We start from the raw sequence: 17777 nt of genomic DNA on the forward strand, positions 1-17777 counted from the left end.
GCAGGCTTTATTAAATATCTTTGTGAATTTAACTGTCAAAACAACTTATGAAGTAGGCACATGATCCCCATTTTACAGGTGAGGAAACTAATGTTCCAAGATTTTGCGTAATTTAATTAACTTTACACAACTTTCTGGTGCATTTTGAATCTTAAGTTGGATCTCTGCCTCCACAGTGTGTGGGCTTACCTCCTTTTCTATTTTGTGCCTCTCTGCTAGCATCTGCAAGGGTACATGTTTTATTTTTAGTACATCTTTTACTTGATGGTAGGAAACTTGACAAACAGGTCCTCAGTGGGAGAGAAAACTCACTGGAATTTGTCCTTCTCTCTGCTTCTTCTTACCCTGGCAGGTGTGAGAGTTATCAAGTGAGATGGAGCAGTGGTAGATCCTGAACAGCCCTCACCTGGAATATTGGTTATTATAAAAAAAATAGTCCTCTCACTTTTTACAAGTGTAATTTCTTTGCCTTAAAGTTTTGTCTGGGCTTTCTCTTACAGGTTCCTGTGAATGAAGTTGCAAATATTGATGAAGATAATACTACTGCCTTGCTGTCAAACAGTAACAGTCGCCTTTTTTTGTATCTCCAATTATAAATGCAATACATACTGTAAAAAGAAAAGAACACATCATAAATATCTTTATAAAGCAAAAGTCTTGGCTGGTGGCCAGGAGCAGTGACTCATGCCTATAATCTCAGCACTTTGTGAGGCCGAGGTGGGTGGATCATGAGGTCAGGAATTTGAGACCAGCCTAGCTGACATGGTGGAACCCCGTCTCTACTAAAAAATACAAAAATTAGCTGGTCTCGGTGGCGGGTGCCTGTAATCCCAACTACCCACGAGGCTGAGGCAGGAGAATCACTTGAACCCAGGAGGCGAATGGTGCAGTGAGCCAGGATCATGCCACTGCACTCTAGCCTGGGCAACAGAGTAAGACTCCATCTCAAAAACAAAACAAAACAAAAAACTTGGTTGGCATAGTGGCTCAATCCCAGCACTTTGGGAGCCCAAGGCAGGTGAAATGTTTGAACCCAGAAGCTCAACTCTAGTGTGGGCGACATGGTAAAACCCTCTCTCTACAAAAATACAAAAATTAACCAGTTGTGGTGATGTACACCTGTATTCCCAGCTACTAGGGAGGCTGAGGTGGGAGGATTGTTTGAGCCTGGGAGGCCAAGCTTGCAGTGAGCTGTAATCACACCACTGTGCTTCCATGTGGGCAACAAAGTGAGACCCTGACCCAAAAAATAAAAATATAATAAACTGAAAGTCCCCTTTATTCCCTTCTCTTCAAACTCATTTTTTTTTAATTTGAAAAAACTGTTAAGAGGCTGTTTTTTATTCTTCTGGCTAAGTTGTATAAATTTCTTTTTTTTTTTTTTTTTTTTTTGAGACAGAGTCTCACTCTGTCACCCAGGCTGGAGTGGTGTGGCACGATCTCGGCTCACTGCAAGCTCTGCCTCCCGGTTTCATGTCATTCTCCTGCCTCAGCCTCCCGAGTAGCTGAGACTAGAGGTGCCCGCCACCACACCCGGCTTATTTTTTGTATTTTTAGTAGAGACAGGGTTCCACCGTGTTAGCCAGGATGGTCTTGGTCTCGATATCTGGCCCATTGATCTGCCCACTTCGTCTTCGCAGAGTGCTGGGATTGCAGGCATGAGCCACCACGCCTGGCCTGTTCTATAAATTTCTAAGTGATACACATAAAGTTTATTTTAAAAATTACACTATATTTTTTAAAATTTACTCTTTCTCCAGGTGTATTCTATCTATCTATCTATCTATCTATCTATCTATCTATCTATCTATGAAAAGGCCTTGTTCTGTCACCCAGACTGGAGTTCAGTAGCTCAATTATGGCTCACTGCAGACTCAAACTCTCAGGCTCAAATGATTTTCTAACTTCAGCTTCTGAAGTAGCTGGGAGTACAGGTGCATGCCACTATTCCTGGTTAATTTGTAGTTGTTTTTTGTTTTTTTTGTTTTTTTTCTTTAAGCAGGGTCTCACTCTGTCACCTGGGCTGGAATGCAATGCACAATCACAGCTCACTCTAGCCTTGACCACTCAGGCTCAGGCAATTCTCCTGCCTCAGCCTCCTGAGCAGCTGGGACCACAAATGTGTATTAGCACACTTGGCTGTTTATTATTATTTGTAGAGACAGGGTCTCCCTATGCTGCCCAGGCATGTTGTGAACTCTTGTGCTAAAGCAGTCTGCTACCTCGGCCTCCCAAAGTGCTGGAATTACAGGTGTGAGCCACCACAACTTACCCAGCCTTTTTACTTTATGTAAGAATAGCATCAGTGTATTAAAAACATAATGGAAATTATTTATGGTGTCTTTTCAATTCTTATGCATTAAAGTTCTCTTATTAGAGCCTTTTATTAACGGTTATAGTGTATTTTCTGTAAAATTTTACTGTCATACACTACATGCCAATGATTCAAGATACCGGAACTTCATGAATGCACAGTCACAGTAGAATATTTTAGTTATCTAAGAAATATTTTTATAAATGATATATCAAGTTTATATGCAAGATAGCTGGGTCTAGTAGCAGGTGCTTGCAATCTCAGTGAAGGCTGAGGCAGGAGAATGGTTTGAACTCAGGAGGCGGAGGTTGAAATGAGCTGACATCTCGCCACTGCACTTCAGCCTGGGTGACAGAGCGAGACTCTGTCTCAAAAAAAGAAAAAAAACTTTGCCTGCAAGATTTTATGAGTAAGTATGTTTCTTACTTTTCTTTACAATTCCATATTACTGTCTCGATTATTTAGAATAGGTTCCAGGGAAGCAGTTGATTTCATTTTGCGTTTTACGTATGTATTATAATTTTGGATGCTATAATTTCCAACTCTGCCTGTACACTTCAAGTCAATGTGGATTTTTTTTTTAATAGTACAAACTGTTCATAGATTCACCTTCATAATGTTAAAAGCAGTGGCAGCTCCTGGTTTAAAAAGGGAACAGTGGAAGCAGCAGGCCATTTTATTTAAAATTGCGTTAGATTTTTCAGATGGATGATAGTTAAGATCATTAAATCCCATTACTGCTTCTAAGATTTCCACAAAATAACACATTAAATCCTCAGTCCTAAGCAATCACGACAGAGATTCAAAATTGCCTCTTAATGTCAAGGTAAACAGCGCAGTTTCTTCTCTTGCAATAAAGGTACATCATTTGATATACAAGGGAGCATCGCAGTCAGACACTTACAAGATCGTGCTGTAGAAATAACTTCCATGTTTTCATCCGCCATGGGTATCCTCACCTCTGTCTCCCATGCACTAACACTATCAGTTTCCTCATGTGTCCTTTCTACTTTCTTTGAAAGAGGATGCTGATTGCAGACAATACATGACAGAGGCATTTCAAATCAGAAAGGAGTTTCTTGAGATATACATGATTTTAGTTTTAAGTAGAATTTCCTGAAGGGTTTTAGTTACAATACCACGTTCAAGAGGATGGTGGTGAAACTCATAGTAAACGTTTGGCAAAACATAGATTATGGGGTAGCCATCTCCTAGAAACACTTCATCGGGGTTTATATATGACATGTGAAATATCGTAGGTTTAATCCTGGCACAGAACCAAAACTGAGTGCATTTCACTTGAACAGCTGACCAATCCCCAGCACAGGTCCATATCAAGAAACGGAGAAGAAAGAATCCATTTAACCCCAGAAACGTTTTCATTTGCCCAAATTGAAAACCAAATTTCACTCAGGCAACTAATGTTGGGTTTAATTAAAATATAAATCGGTCATACGTTTTCAAAATTAAATTATATGTGTGTGTGCTTGTCTCTATAAATATGTCCCTAACTTTGCTCATGGCTTATCTTCCATATTTTTTGGCTGATTTTCAGTGGTTGTTTTATCTTGTGTGGATGAATAGTCATTGTAATAGTCTTAATTTCACAAGGTGTTTAATTATAAATCTATACTTCCTTTGTGTGAGAGAAAATCTTTTGTGAACAAAATTTAATTTTTGGAAAGCTTTATAAGTCCATATTTTTTCTTTTAAAAATCGTGATTGTGGTAAAAACACATAATGTAAAATTTACCATCTTAATTCTTTTTAAGTGTATATTTCGTTAGTGTTAAGTACATTCACCTAGTTATGCAAAAGATCTGTAGAACTTCTATGTCTTGCGAAACTAAAATTAAATTCCTTTTAAGACAACTGCCCATTTTACCATCTCTTCAGCCCTTAAGAAACACCATTCTAACTTTTTTTCCTATGAGTTTGTCTGCTTAAGATACCTGATTATTAATGGAATCATAGACTGTCACTTTGTTCCTGGCTTATTTCAGTTAACATGATGTTCTCAATAATTATCATATAATGTGACTTTTTAAAGACTGAATAATATTCTACTTTATGTATGTGTCACTTGTTATTAATCTGTTCATTGGTCAAGGGACATCTGGGTTATTCTGCCTTTTGGCTTGTGTTAGTAATGCTGCAATAAATTTGGGTGTGCAAATATCTCTTCTGGATCATGTGTTGTATATTTTAAATACATAGCCAGAATAGGGTTTGCTGGATTGTATAATGATCTTATTTTAAATTTTTTGAAGAGCTTTCATACTATTTTAAAAATAGGTTTGAGGTGGTAGATTATTGTGACTTTGCTTTGCATTTTTCTAGAAGAGAGATGTCGAGTATCCTTTTAAATGCCTAGTCATTTCTATATCTTCTTTGGAGAAAGTCATTTCAAACATTTGCCATTCTAAATCAAGTTACTAACTTTTTTTGTTGTTGAGTTTTAGGAATTTATATATTTTGAAAATTAACATCTACCAAATATGTGATTAGAAAATATTTTTACTTTTTTTTGTTACATGTATGTGTGTATGTATGTATGCACATATATAACCCTATACAAGGCAGGGTTTTCCTATGTTTTCATGGCTAGTCTCAAACTTTGGCCTCAAGTAATTGTTCTACCTTGGCCTCCTAAAGTTCTAGAATTATAGGCATGAGCCACCATGCCTAGCTTTCACCCACTTATTAGGTGACATTTGTATGCCACTAAATGTTTTATTTGATGTGTAGAATAGTTGAAGCTTAATGTAGTCCCTTTTTTTGTCGTTGTTCTTTTCCTTGTTGCATATGAATTTGATGTCAAACTTAAGGGAAGAGTTTTAAGACTTATGTCATAAACTTTTCCTCTATGTTTACTCCTAAGAATTTTATTAGTTTTTATGTTTAAGTATTGAATCCATTAAAAAAAAACTTTTCTTTTTTTATGTGATACAAAGGAAGCATCCAACTTTATTTTTTTCTCTGTAAATATTCAATTTGGAAAATTCTTTGTTAAAGAGATTCTTATTTTTCTATTGTGTGATCATGGAAAGCTTATGGAAGAGTATTTTATCACATATGCAAGGGTTTATTTCTGGGATCTCTATTCTGTTTCATCATCTATGTATCTGTTTTTGTGGCAATACTATATTTTTTTTATTTTCGTAGCTTTGTATTATGATTTTAAATCAGAAAATTTAATAACTCTTTGTTCTTTTTGAAGGGTGTTTGGCTAGTCACATTTCCTAAGCAACCTTTATAATTATACACAAAAATTCTGCAAAAAAAATACCATTGGGATTTTGACAAAAATTACATTACATTTTTATATCATCATGAGTAGTAATGACAACAATTTTTTTTTTTTTTTTGGAGGTGGAGTTTAATGAGTCACTGAGGCTGAAGGGCAGGGGTGTGAGATGTGCTCACTGCAGGCTCTGCTTCCCAGGTTCAAGCAATTCTCCAGTCTCAGCCACCAGAGTAGCTGGGAATACAGTCATGCACCATCACATCTCGCTAACTTTTGTATTTTTAGTAGAGATAGGGTTTTGCCATATTCACCAGGCTAGTCTCAAACTTCTGCTCTCAAGTGATCCACCCACTTTGGCCTCCCAAAGTCCTGGGATTACAGGCATGAGCCACGTGCCGGCCCTGACATCTTAACAATATTAAATCACCTGACACTTCAGCAAGACTATAGAAAGGTTTTGCTTAATTTCCTCTTATTTACGTATTTGCCACATTTTCTTGCTTTTGAATTCTAGTTTCATTTACTTTGTATGACTTCAGTTTTCTTAAATTTAATAAGACATGTATCCTAACAGAATGTACCCTGTGTGACTTAGAATATCGCAGATTTTGCTCCTTTCAATTGGAGAGTTCTGTAAATGCTGGTTGGGTCTATAGTGTTCAGGTTTGGCTTTCTTACTGATATTACATCTGACTATTCTAGTCGTTATTGAAAGTGGAGTCTTGAAGTCCACCATTGTTGTGTTGCTATGTATTCCTTGCATGACTTCTGTCAATATTTCTTTTACATATTTGAAAGACAAGAATCAATTGAACCTGGGAGGAGGAGGTTGAACTGAGCCTATCGCGAGATCGTGCCACTGCCCTCCAGCCTGGGAGAAAGAAACTCTGTCTCTAAAAAAAAAAAAAAAAAAAAAAAACAGAAAGATGTCAATGCTATTTATAGTAATATAAAAATTTAATGTAATTTTTGTCAAAATCTCATTGGTATATTTTTGCAGATTTTTCAAATTATATACATATATGATTTATAAATTATTGTTATAGATTCCTTGAAAGTTAATCCATCTCACCATTACATAATACCAATCTGTCTCGGCCGGGCGGGTGCAATGGCTCACGCCTGCAGTCCCAGCACTTTGGGAAGCCAAGGCGGGTGAATCATGAGGTCCAGAGATCGAGACCATCCTGGCCAACAAGGTGAAACGCCATCTCTACTAAGAAGTACAAAAATTAGCTGAGTGTGGTGGCGCATGCCTGTAGTCCCAGCTACTCAGGAAGCTGAGGCAGGAGAATCGATTGAACCGGGGAGGCGGAGGTTGCAGTGAGCCGAGATAGTGCCACTGCACTCCTGCCTGGTGACAGAATGAGACTCTGTCTCCAAAAACAAAAACAAAAACATAATACCAATCTGTCTCTTGTTCACATTTTTGATTTAAAATATATTTTGTTTAATATAATTATGACCATGGCCCTCCAATTGTAGCTACTCATTGCATAAAGTACATTTTCTTTATACTGTTACTTTCAACTTATTTGAGTTCTTAGAGCTGAAGTGACTCTTGTAGAGAGCACATTGCCGGATCTTCTTTGTTCTTAATACATTAAATTATTTATTAACTTTCTTTAAGGTATTTAGCTTTTTATATTTGAAGTAATTACTGCAGTTAATGAAGTTACTTTATTATTTGTAATTGTGTTCTGTGTTTCTTGTAGATGTGTTATTTATCATTTTTTCTCTTACTTCTTTATTTTTGTTTGTTGATTTTGTAGTGACATGATTGAATTTCTTTCTCATTTGCCTTTGCGTACATTCTACAGGTTTTTTTGGTAATCATCTTGAGAAATAAAGACTTCATAAATCATCTTAAAGTTATGACAGTATATAACAACTATATTTCAACTGAATGCAAAGTTGTACCTCTTCACATCCCCACCGTTTTATTAATATCACATATTATCTTTTCTTATTCTCTATGAACACACATTTATGCAGATTTTTGCTGCATTTTTTAAAGTCCATGGCAATATTTTGAAAATTTTGTGCACCATCATTATGACAGTAGAGATTTCTTTACCTGTTTATATATTTACCTTTAATATAGCACTTTCTATTTTCATGTGCTTTTATGATGCTGTGCAGCAACATTTCATTTTTTGACGTGATAGAGTTTCTTTAACGTTTCCTTTAGGACTGTTCCAGTGGTTAGTAACAGACTCAACTTTTATTTATTTTGGAAAGGTTTAGTTTTTTTATTTCTGAAGTGATATTATTCCAGTTGAAGGTTTTTGTTTGGAAGTATTTCTTCTTGTTTAATTACCTTGTCATCTGGGGATTTCTCAGCTACTTTTTAAAAATAACCGCTTTATTACTTTTCTCCTGTATTGTTTTTGTAAGATAACAAAAAAATGTAAATATTTATATTTATAAATATAATAGTCCACTTGATGGTGTGCAGTACGTCCTATACTTTTTTCTACATTCTGTTTAAAAAATTTGTTTTTATCACTCAATATTTATAACTACAATGTCATTAATTGTGTAATTTTTTTCTCTTTATTAGTCTGCTTTTGTGAGTGTTGATTAAATTTTTAATATAGTTATTATGTTCTTCAGATTCACAATTGTTGTAGGTTTTTAAAAATATTTTTATTGATATCTCATTTTCTTTATGTATCACTTCTTCTAATATTCTTTTGTTATCTGTGTTCTGTTTTTGTTCATTAAACAGTTTTTTTCTAATTACATTTTATTGAAAACTGCACTGAATGCTAAATGTCCATCTTTACAATAAACAACTACAGTAATGGTAACTCGTACTACACTACAAAAAAACGTACTTCTGATAGCCATTATTTTTCTGTTTGGGACAATTTAAAAAATTTTTCTTTTCTTACAAAAACGTAAATGTACCTAATCAAAGCATCAAAATAGGCCATCTTTTTAAACAAAAAGACAATGATTCACAAAAGACTATGAACAGAACATGTAACTAATTGAGGCAAATCTAATAGAATTTGTTAAAATCAGTCACATCCAATACATCTGAAGTGTTCTTGTATAAAACACAACGTGAAGAAAAGAAGACTTTATCAATGTCTTAAAAAGTGGGTTTGTTCATAGAGCATCTGACAAGTTACCATTAAAAGTGTTTCCTGTGACATAAGAAAATGCAATATTATTTTTCTTGAACCCTTTTAGTGCAAGGGTTCAAGAAACCTTGAACCCTTTCCACTCAAGAAAATAGCAGAGGATCTGAAACTGCGAAAATATACTTCATTACAAACAGCTTGTGAAACTTAATACTTTTTTTTTTTTTTTTTTTTTTTGCTTGCATTATCGGAGGCTTTTACTGAACTTGCAACCGACTTGCCCGCTCAGTATGCAGTTCAGATATGAGAGATGCTTCTCTGTACAGGGGCCGGTACTGTCTTCAATCCTATGGGTGCGGATGACTAACACAGGCACATAGTTTACTCCACATTTTCTAGTAATGTGATCTTCCTATTAGCAAAAAGCGGTAAACAGTCCCTGTAGACTGAAGGGACTCAAGTCAAAAGATGGGGATTTCCTCCTCATGGTTTTTATTTTGATGTTTGAAGTCTTGATGCAACATTCTGAGCAGGGTGTTCCGGACCTGCTGTGCCCAAGGGACTGATAAAGGAAAAAGTTCTATTTATTCTTTGTGATTTGACGCACAGATGAAAAACAACACACAATAACGGAAGTTGGTCGTTAATAAATCACACTCTAGTCTTTCAGAGCTTCCGTAAGCAGACGACATCTTCAGTTTTCTAGCTCTTGTAGTTTTAGCACTGCAATACCAATGAGCCTATGTCCAGAATCAGCTAAAAAGAGCGTCAGATTCTTTTTCTCTTAGTTTATCTATTTTTCACTGTCTCTTGTTCCCAAGTGTATCTGAATGATTACCTTCCGGCATTGTCTGTTATTTCTCCTTGGCGTACTCTCGATTGTCCCCGTGTTTGACGGCTGGTTGGGAGAGGGCGCTTGGGAAGGATGTTCCACTGTGGGGAGTTTGTGAGTCACCGGGATGCCTCCAGGGAAGATCCCTTCCATGGATGCGGGAAGTCCTCCTGGAGCCACCCCCACGATGCCTGGATGAATTGCTTGCTGGTCTATTTCCCACCAAAGCACAGATATGACAAAAAATTCCTTGTTCACACAGTTTCTTAAGCTTCCTGGGATGCGGCCTGTGATGGCTCCGCAGATCTCCGTGGCAGCTGTCTCCCTCATCTCCAGTGACACCTGCTGGCTGTAGCAGGCAGTGTGAGGAGTGCAGATGAGATTGGGGCCATCTTTCAACGGACCCTGAGCAAAGCTAAAGGGCTGCGACTCATTCACGTCGAGGATTGCCCCTCGTATCCTGCCCTCCTTGAGGGCCTGTGCTAAGGCTTTCTCGTCCACCAGGCCACTACGGGCTGCATTCACAAGGAATGCTCCCTGCCTCATCTGCTTTATGGTAAAGTCATGGATAAGGTGGTGCTTAAGTTCGTGGAGACTGCAGTGCAAGGAGATGCAGTCGCTCTGCTACAGCAAATCCTGCAGGGTGTAGACCCTCTGCATGCCCAGGGACTGCTCGATCCCATCCTGCAAGTAGGGGTAATAAAATATGACGCTGAATCCAAAGGCTGTGGCTGGAACTGCGAAAGCCTGCTGCGTGCGACCCTAGCCGATGAGGCCCAGCGTCTTCCCACGAATGGGGGCCACTCCCGAGGCCACCTCGCAGATCTGCTCCGTTCTCTGAACCCGCTTGCCTTCCCACAGTGCCTGGTACAGCCATGTGTTCCTCCGGTACATGTTGAGGATGTGGCAGTTGGTGGAATTTGCTGTCTCTTCCACGGCTGCGGACGGGATGTTTCACACAGCAATTCCAAGCTCGCTGGCAGCCTTGATGTCCACGTTGTCATAGCCACTGCCCACCCCCACGATCACTCTCAAGGCCTTGAAATTTGCCAGATCCTCCCTGGTGAGGTGATGGTGTGGTACATCATGGAGCCCACGGCTCCGTTTAGAACTTTCTCGTGGATCTCCTGCGTGGACTGCATCACAGAAGGCCACGGTGGCCAGGTCCTTCAGGATGGGCATGTACACAGTGCAGTCACGGCCGACCAGGAACGCGGCCAGTGAGCGGGGGCTCAGGGGGTCTTTCATGATCTGGCGGCGAATTCCTTCACAAATTCTGTCCAATCGCTGTCTCTTGACTTAGCGCTTATCGACAAGGGCCATTCTTTACGGAACTTTGCAACTCTCAGCTCAAAAGGCAAAGCAGTCCTCTAAGAACTTAGGGGAACTCGCAGGAGTCTGTATGCATGATGCCACTATGAACCCAATATAAATTTGTTCACAAACTCTATAGTTCACACGATGGGCTGTCCGTCTTTTTAAGGGAATATAGCTTCATTGATTCAAAACCATTTAAGGTGATGAAACCCATTTGCTTGCAACTCAGCCACCATCGCGCAGTCAATCAAAAAATCTCACCACGACCCTAGGTCTGGAGCTCCTGGAGTCCGCGACCGCTGGGGGTGGAGGCGGCTTCGTCCTGGTGCAGCCAGGTGCCTGCTCCTGCTCTGAGACTTGGGCGTGGGTTGGGGGTCCACCCGGGTGTCCTGCATGGTGTCGAGTCTCCTCCCTTGCGGGGGCCCTGCGGACCGGAGGAGTGTCCATGTCATTAAGGAGCTTTGATAATTATTTTGATTTTTGAAATTATATAATGCGAATACAACAAAAACAACAAAGAATAAACCTACAAATTTTGACCTTTAAAAGTCAACAAATATTTTTAAAGGTCAATATTTGTAGGTTTATTTTATTTCTTCATTTGGGACATGTTTTCGTCCTTTTCTGTATGCCCTGCAATCTTTTGATGAGATTCAGAAATTTATAAAACAACTGTGTAATGTAGTATGTACAAACTTTCTTACTACAAGATAATACAACAATCAGTGAGGCTGTACATCCTGGTGCTTCATTAACAGGGTCCTCAATGTGTCTTCTGTGGGCTTGTGTGTGTATTTTTAAGGTAAAGATATTTTTTCCCATTGTTTTCCAGACACGGTAGTCCTTTGCTTCCGCAGTTGATTGCAGTGTTTGTTTCTCTGAGGCTGTGATAAGCATGGAACTTCTCTTCTCAGCAGTCATAAGTTGTCATTCTCATAACTCTGCCATTTCCTTTAGCATTCCCTGTTGGGGGAGACAGAATCTAGTCATCGGGGTAGCCCAAAAAGCCAAACCTTTGAATATATGTTCCACTGTTCTCATTCTATACTGAGGGAGATACTGAAAGTTGGATGTTTTCTCTTGAGCCCAATTGCTGTTCTGGGAAAGAAGAAGGGATGTGGTGAATATAAGCCAGACCTGGTTGCCTTGTACAGCAAGCTTTTCCAACCCGCCTTGTTTTGTTTTTGTTATGGCTCTGTTTTGTGTTAGGTTTTTAGCAGCCTGCAGCAATGGTTTTCAGGTTCTGTCTCTAGTGATAAGCAGCAAAGGGGAATGAGGAAAGGACCTTACTGGCTCAACCAGAAACAGAAGCTAAGAACTCATGGCTGTAGTCTCCCTTGGATGCCCCATTCTACAGTAAAGGAAATATCTTTGGAATGTAAAAAGAGAGAATAATAGGCATCACCCCAATAGGAAAGAATGAACAAATAACAAAGATGAGAGGTGCAAAGGCCAAGGAGAAAACCTTTAAAATGTGGTGTTGGAAGTTCTGCTTCAAAGAAATTGGTTCTGGAAAATTCTAGATTTACTTCTTTTGCCTCCACAGATGGGAATTTCCTACCCTTGCTTATTATGCTCTTCAATCTTCTAAGGCTTCTCCTGTTCATCCTCTAGCATTCCAGGGCATTCACAGTGACAGCCAAAGTTCTCCTCTTCTTTCTGTTATTCCTGTGAAGGCCTTGTGGTCTAAGTACTTTTCCATTGTTTTTGGGATCTGAGGAAATCTGCACATTTTGTGAGACTTCCATGTTAAGCTGTTTTGTAAAAATCTGTGCCTCATGTCAGAAGTTTGTGAGAGTAAAAGTGCAGGCCTTGGGGTTTGGTTCACATATTTCAGAAAGTCCAAGGACAAAGGTTTCTTCTTCATAATTTTCAGTCCTATGATTTCAAATGTGATCCTGCAAAAAAATTGGAAAAAAAAATTATCAGAGCCCAAAGCACCTTAGCACATATGATAAAGTTGAATCTTCTATTTCACTTTATTCTTTTTTTCATCTCTGGTAATGTAGGTCAAAATGTTTTCTTTCCCTTAGTAGAAACTAACTTAGAAATGTGAACTCTCTATGCCAAACGTCTCACCTGTGGAATAGTTTATTGTATCTACTCATCTCAAAGAAATTTTAAAGAACTTGATGCCATAGAAAAACTTGGAAACTTGCCAGGAATAGAACAAATTCTTAATTGTCACATGATTTCTTAATGAGTTATTTTATTAATTAATCTTATATGAAGCTTAGTGGGACTGTGATCTGTACGTTTTCCCTGTCCTGTTTTTGTGTATGTCAAATTAGCCTATAATTTTAGCTTCGGGGGTTTCAGAATAGCATACTTGAATTTATGTGTTATACAGAAAGTGAAGTAGATAGTATGCACATCACATTAAGAAAAGTTTTAGTTTGTGTCTAAGTTCACTGCATAGAAAAACTTATCATTAGTGTTTCCATTTACTTTCCTCAACATCTATCTGAATGATAGTATAATTTATTTCTAATTGCTTATTATATTGTAGTGTTCCACAGCATATTTTACAATATTCATGTTTTTCCCATATGTAAAAATGTAAGGCTTTTCTTTGCTTTTATAAAAATAAATTATTGGCCAGTGCTGTGTCTCATGCTTGTAATCCCAGCACTTTAAGAGGCCGAGATGGGTGGATCACAAGATCAGGAGTTCAACACCAGCCTGGCCAACATGGTGAAATCCCGTTTCTACTAAAACTACAAAAAATATAGCCGGCCAGGTGCGGTGGCTCAAGCCTGTAATCCCAGCACTTTGGGAGGCCGAGACAGGTGGATCACAAGGTCAGAAGATCTAGACCTTCCTGGCTAACATGATGAAACCCCATCTTTACTAAAAATACACAAAAACTTGCCAGGCGTGGTGGTGGGCACCTGTAGTCCCAGCTACTCAGGAGGCTGAGGCAGGAGAATGGCGTGAACCCAGGAGGCGGAGGTTGCAGTGAGCCGAGGTCTCGCCACTACACTCCAGCCTGGGTGACAGAGCGAGACTCCGTCTCAAAAAATTAAATAAATAAATAAATAAATAAATAAATAAATAAATAAATAATAGCCTTTGCATTTGTATAAAAAGAGGAGTAATATATTAAGAATATAATAAAAAGTGTCTCTAATATCATTGAAATCTCTATTAAAATTTTCTTCTAAATGCTCTTTATGGGAGATTATAATGTATTTGTTGTACAATTTTGTTACTCTAACCATATGCTAATAATTCAAAATCTGATCTTTCTGGGTGCCCAGTTATGGTTGAACATGCTAGTTACCTAGAAAGAGTCTTCTTCCGTTGTATGCTTTGTTTATTCAGTATTTCACAGGTTAATGTTTATTTAATTTTATTTTCTAATATTATATATTCTTGTATTTCCTTGTTAGGATAGGCTGCCTTACATCATTTGTGTTTTTAGATTCTGCCTATATATTATAATTTTGCACGACTATATTCAACTGTGTACAGTTTCAAAGAGTGTAGAAAATAAGTCAAATGTGAATCAACCATATGTCTATTGCCAACATAATTCTCTGTTCATCTGCCTGTATAAACTTTACTCATACTTTATTTATGACTTGTGTATTTGTTTTATTAGTTGGTGGTCAATTACTTTTTTAATCCTCTCTGGGTGCGTAGTTGTGGAAATTGTCTTAATTTCCACTTCTATGTATTAATGATTCTATATTACTTTTGTGTGAAGGAAACACTTCTGTGATTTGAAGGTAATTTTTTTGACCTCTGAACTTTTTACTGGCCTCCTGCTCCCCAAAGGGACCTTGCTTCTGCTGGCTCAGCACCTCAAAACGTCGGTGTTACTGGTCTCAGACACCACTTTGCCGTCCATTATCCTGCAGGGGTGTTCTTTTGGATGTTTTTCAGGTATTTGTTGCTGTCCAGAGCATCGCCAAGATTGAAGTTCTCCCCGTCTTCTAGCAGGCGGCAGTAGGTGGCAATCTCAGCCTCCAGCTCGACCTTGATGTTCCACAGGTCCTCGTGCTCTTGGGCCTGGTGCCTCTCTTCCCGGGTTTGGGTCAGCTCTGACTCCAGGTGCAGCAGGATCCTGTTGAGCTCCTCCATCTGCATCTACCTCCCTCAGGCTGTTCTCCAAGGTGGCCTTCAGATATCTCATTGAGTCCAGGTCTATATCCAAGGACTGGACTGTACATCTCAGCTCCCTGAGCATCCTCTCGGCAGCTCCGATCTCAGTGGACTGCATGGTGAATACTGTGGTGCTCTCCTCAGTCTGCCGGCACCAGTACTTGTCCAGCTCCTCTCGGTTGTTCTCAGCCATCTCGTCATATTGGGCCTGGATGCCTGCCATGATCTTGCCAAGGTCCTGAGACTTGGGGACATCTACCTCCATGGTCAACCAAGAGCTGGAAATCAGGTATTATAAACCTTTAACTTCCTCCTCATGATTCTTCATGAGGAGCAGCTCTTCCTTGAGGGCCTCCATCTCTGTCTCCAGCAGAGGCTGAGTGATACTGGTGTTATCAGTAATGTCGCTCTCCACAAACTGGCATATGGCCAGCTCTGTCTCACACTTCAAAGTCATCAGCAGCAAAATGATCATTCTCAGTCTGCAGGATGATGCAGGCACTGTCTGCAGAATTGGCAAAGATTTTTTTATTAGTCTAGTTTTCTGTCCTTATGCCAGTAACAAACGATTTTGATTACTGTAGATTTCTAACATGTCTTGAAATCAGGAATTGTAATGCTTCCAACTTTCTTTATGTGGTCCCCTGAAATTCCGTATACTTTGGGGAGTCACATTCTCTGTTTCTGTCAAAAATAATCTTAAGAATTTCATAGGGATTGTATTAAATCTGTAGCTCACCTTGGGTGTTATAGACACGTTCAAAATACTAAATTTTCTAACTCTTGAACAAAAACATGTTGAAGAGTAAATTGTTTAATTTTCATGTATTTGTGAATTTTATGAATTTTCTTCTGTTATTGATTTCTAGTTTTAATCCATTTTGGTCAGAAATTATAGTCTGTAACCTTCAGTTTTTATTATACTTTAAGTTCTAGGGTACATGTGCGGAACGTACAGGTTTGTTACATAGGTATACATGTGCCATGTTGGTTTGCTGCACCCATCAACTCATCATTTACATTAAGTGTTTCTCCTAATGCTATCCCTTTCCTAGCCCCCCACCTCCAAACAGGCACTAGCATTTGATGTTCCCTGCCCTGTGTTCATGTGTTCTCATTGTTCAACTCCTACCTATGAGTGAAAACATACAGTGTTTGTTTTTCTGTCCTTGTGATAGTTTGCTGAGAAGGATGGTTTCCAGCTTCATCCATGTCCCTGCAAATGACATGAATTCATCCTTTTTTAAGGCTGCGTAGTATTCCATGGTGTATATGTGCCACAGTTTCTTAATCCAGTCTATCACTGATGTACATTTGGGTTGGTTCCAAGACTTTGCTCTTGTGAACAGTGCCACAATAAACATACGTGTGCAAGTGTCTTTATAGTAGCATGATTTATAATCCTTTGGATATATACCCAGTAATGGGATTGCTGGGTCAAATGGTATTTCTGGTTGTAGATACTTGAGGAATTGCCACACTGTCTTCCACAGTGGTTGAACTAATTTACACGCCCACCCACAGTGTAAAAGCATTTTATTTCTCCACATCCTCTCCAGCATCTGTTGTTTTCTGACATTTTAGTGATCCCCATTCTAACTGGTGTAAGATGGTATCTCATTGTGGTTTTCATTTGCATTTCTCTGATGACAGTGACGATGCACAATTTTTCATGTCTGTTGGTTACATAAATGTCTTCTTTTGAGAAGTGTCTGTTCATATTCTTTGCCCACCTTTTAATGGGATTGCTCATTTTTTCTTGTAAATTTGTTTAAGTTCTTTGTAAATTCTGGATGTGAGTCCTTTGTCAGATAGGTAGATTGCAAAAATTTTCTTCTATTCTGTAGGTTGCCTGTTCGCTCTGATGATAGTTTCGTTTGCTGTGTAGAAGCTTTTAAGTTTAATTAGATTTCATTTGTCTATTTTGGCTTTTGTTGCCATTGTTTTTGGTGTTTTAGTCATGAAGTCTTTGCCCATGCCTATGTCCTGAATGGTATTTCCTAGGTTTTCTTTTAGGTTTTTATGGTTTTAGGTCTTTATGGTTTTAGGTCTTACATTTAAGTCTTTAACCCTTCTTGAGTCAATTTTTGTATAGGGTGTAAGGAAGAAATCCAATTTCAGTTTTCTGCATATGGCTCGCCAATTTGTCCAGCAACATTTATTAAATAAGGAATGCTTTCCTCACTGCTCGTTTTTGTCACATTTTTCAAATATCCAAAGGTTGTAGATGTGTGGTGGTATTTCTGAGGCCTCTGTTTTTTTCCATTGGTCTATATATCTGTTTTGGTACCAGTACCATGCTGTTTTGGTTACTGTAGACCTGTAGTATAGATTGAAGTCAGGTAGCATGATACCTCCAGATTTTCTCTTTTGGCTTAGGATTTTCTTGCCTATGCAGGCTGTCTTTTGGTTCCATATGAACTTCAAAGTAGTTTTTTCCAATTCTGTGAAGAAAGTCAGTGGTAGCTTGATGGGGATAGCATTGAATCTATAAGTTATCTTGGGCAGCATGGCCATTTTCATGACATTGATTCTTCCTTTCCAGGAGCATGGAATGTTCTTCCATTTGTTTGTGTCCACTTTTATTTCATCAAGCAGTGGTTTGTAGTTCTCCTTGAAGAGGTCCTTCACATCCCTTGTAAGTTGGATTCCTAGGTATTTTATTCTGTTTGTAGCAATTGTTGAGTGGGAGTTCATTCATGATTTGGCTCTCTGTTTGTCTGTTGTTGGTGTATAGAAATACTTGTGATTTTTGCACATTATTTTGTATCCTGAGACTTTGCTGAAGTTGCTTATCAGCTTAAGGAGATTTTGGGCTGAGACGATGGGGTTTTCTAAATATACAATCATGTCATCTGCAAACAGAGA

At 38.6% G+C, this 17777-nt stretch overlaps 1 pseudogene; it reads right to left on the bottom strand.

Moving 5' to 3' along the window:
- Nucleotides 1-8435: 8435 nt before the first annotated feature.
- LOC129395632 (C-terminal-binding protein 2-like) lies at nucleotides 8436-11335 on the bottom strand (annotated as a pseudogene).
- Nucleotides 11336-17777: the final 6442 nt, after the last annotated feature.

The sequence above is a fragment of the Pan paniscus genome, chromosome Y, assembly GCF_029289425.2.
Source record: "Pan paniscus chromosome Y, NHGRI_mPanPan1-v2.0_pri, whole genome shotgun sequence".
NCBI lineage: Eukaryota > Metazoa > Chordata > Mammalia > Primates > Hominidae > Pan > Pan paniscus.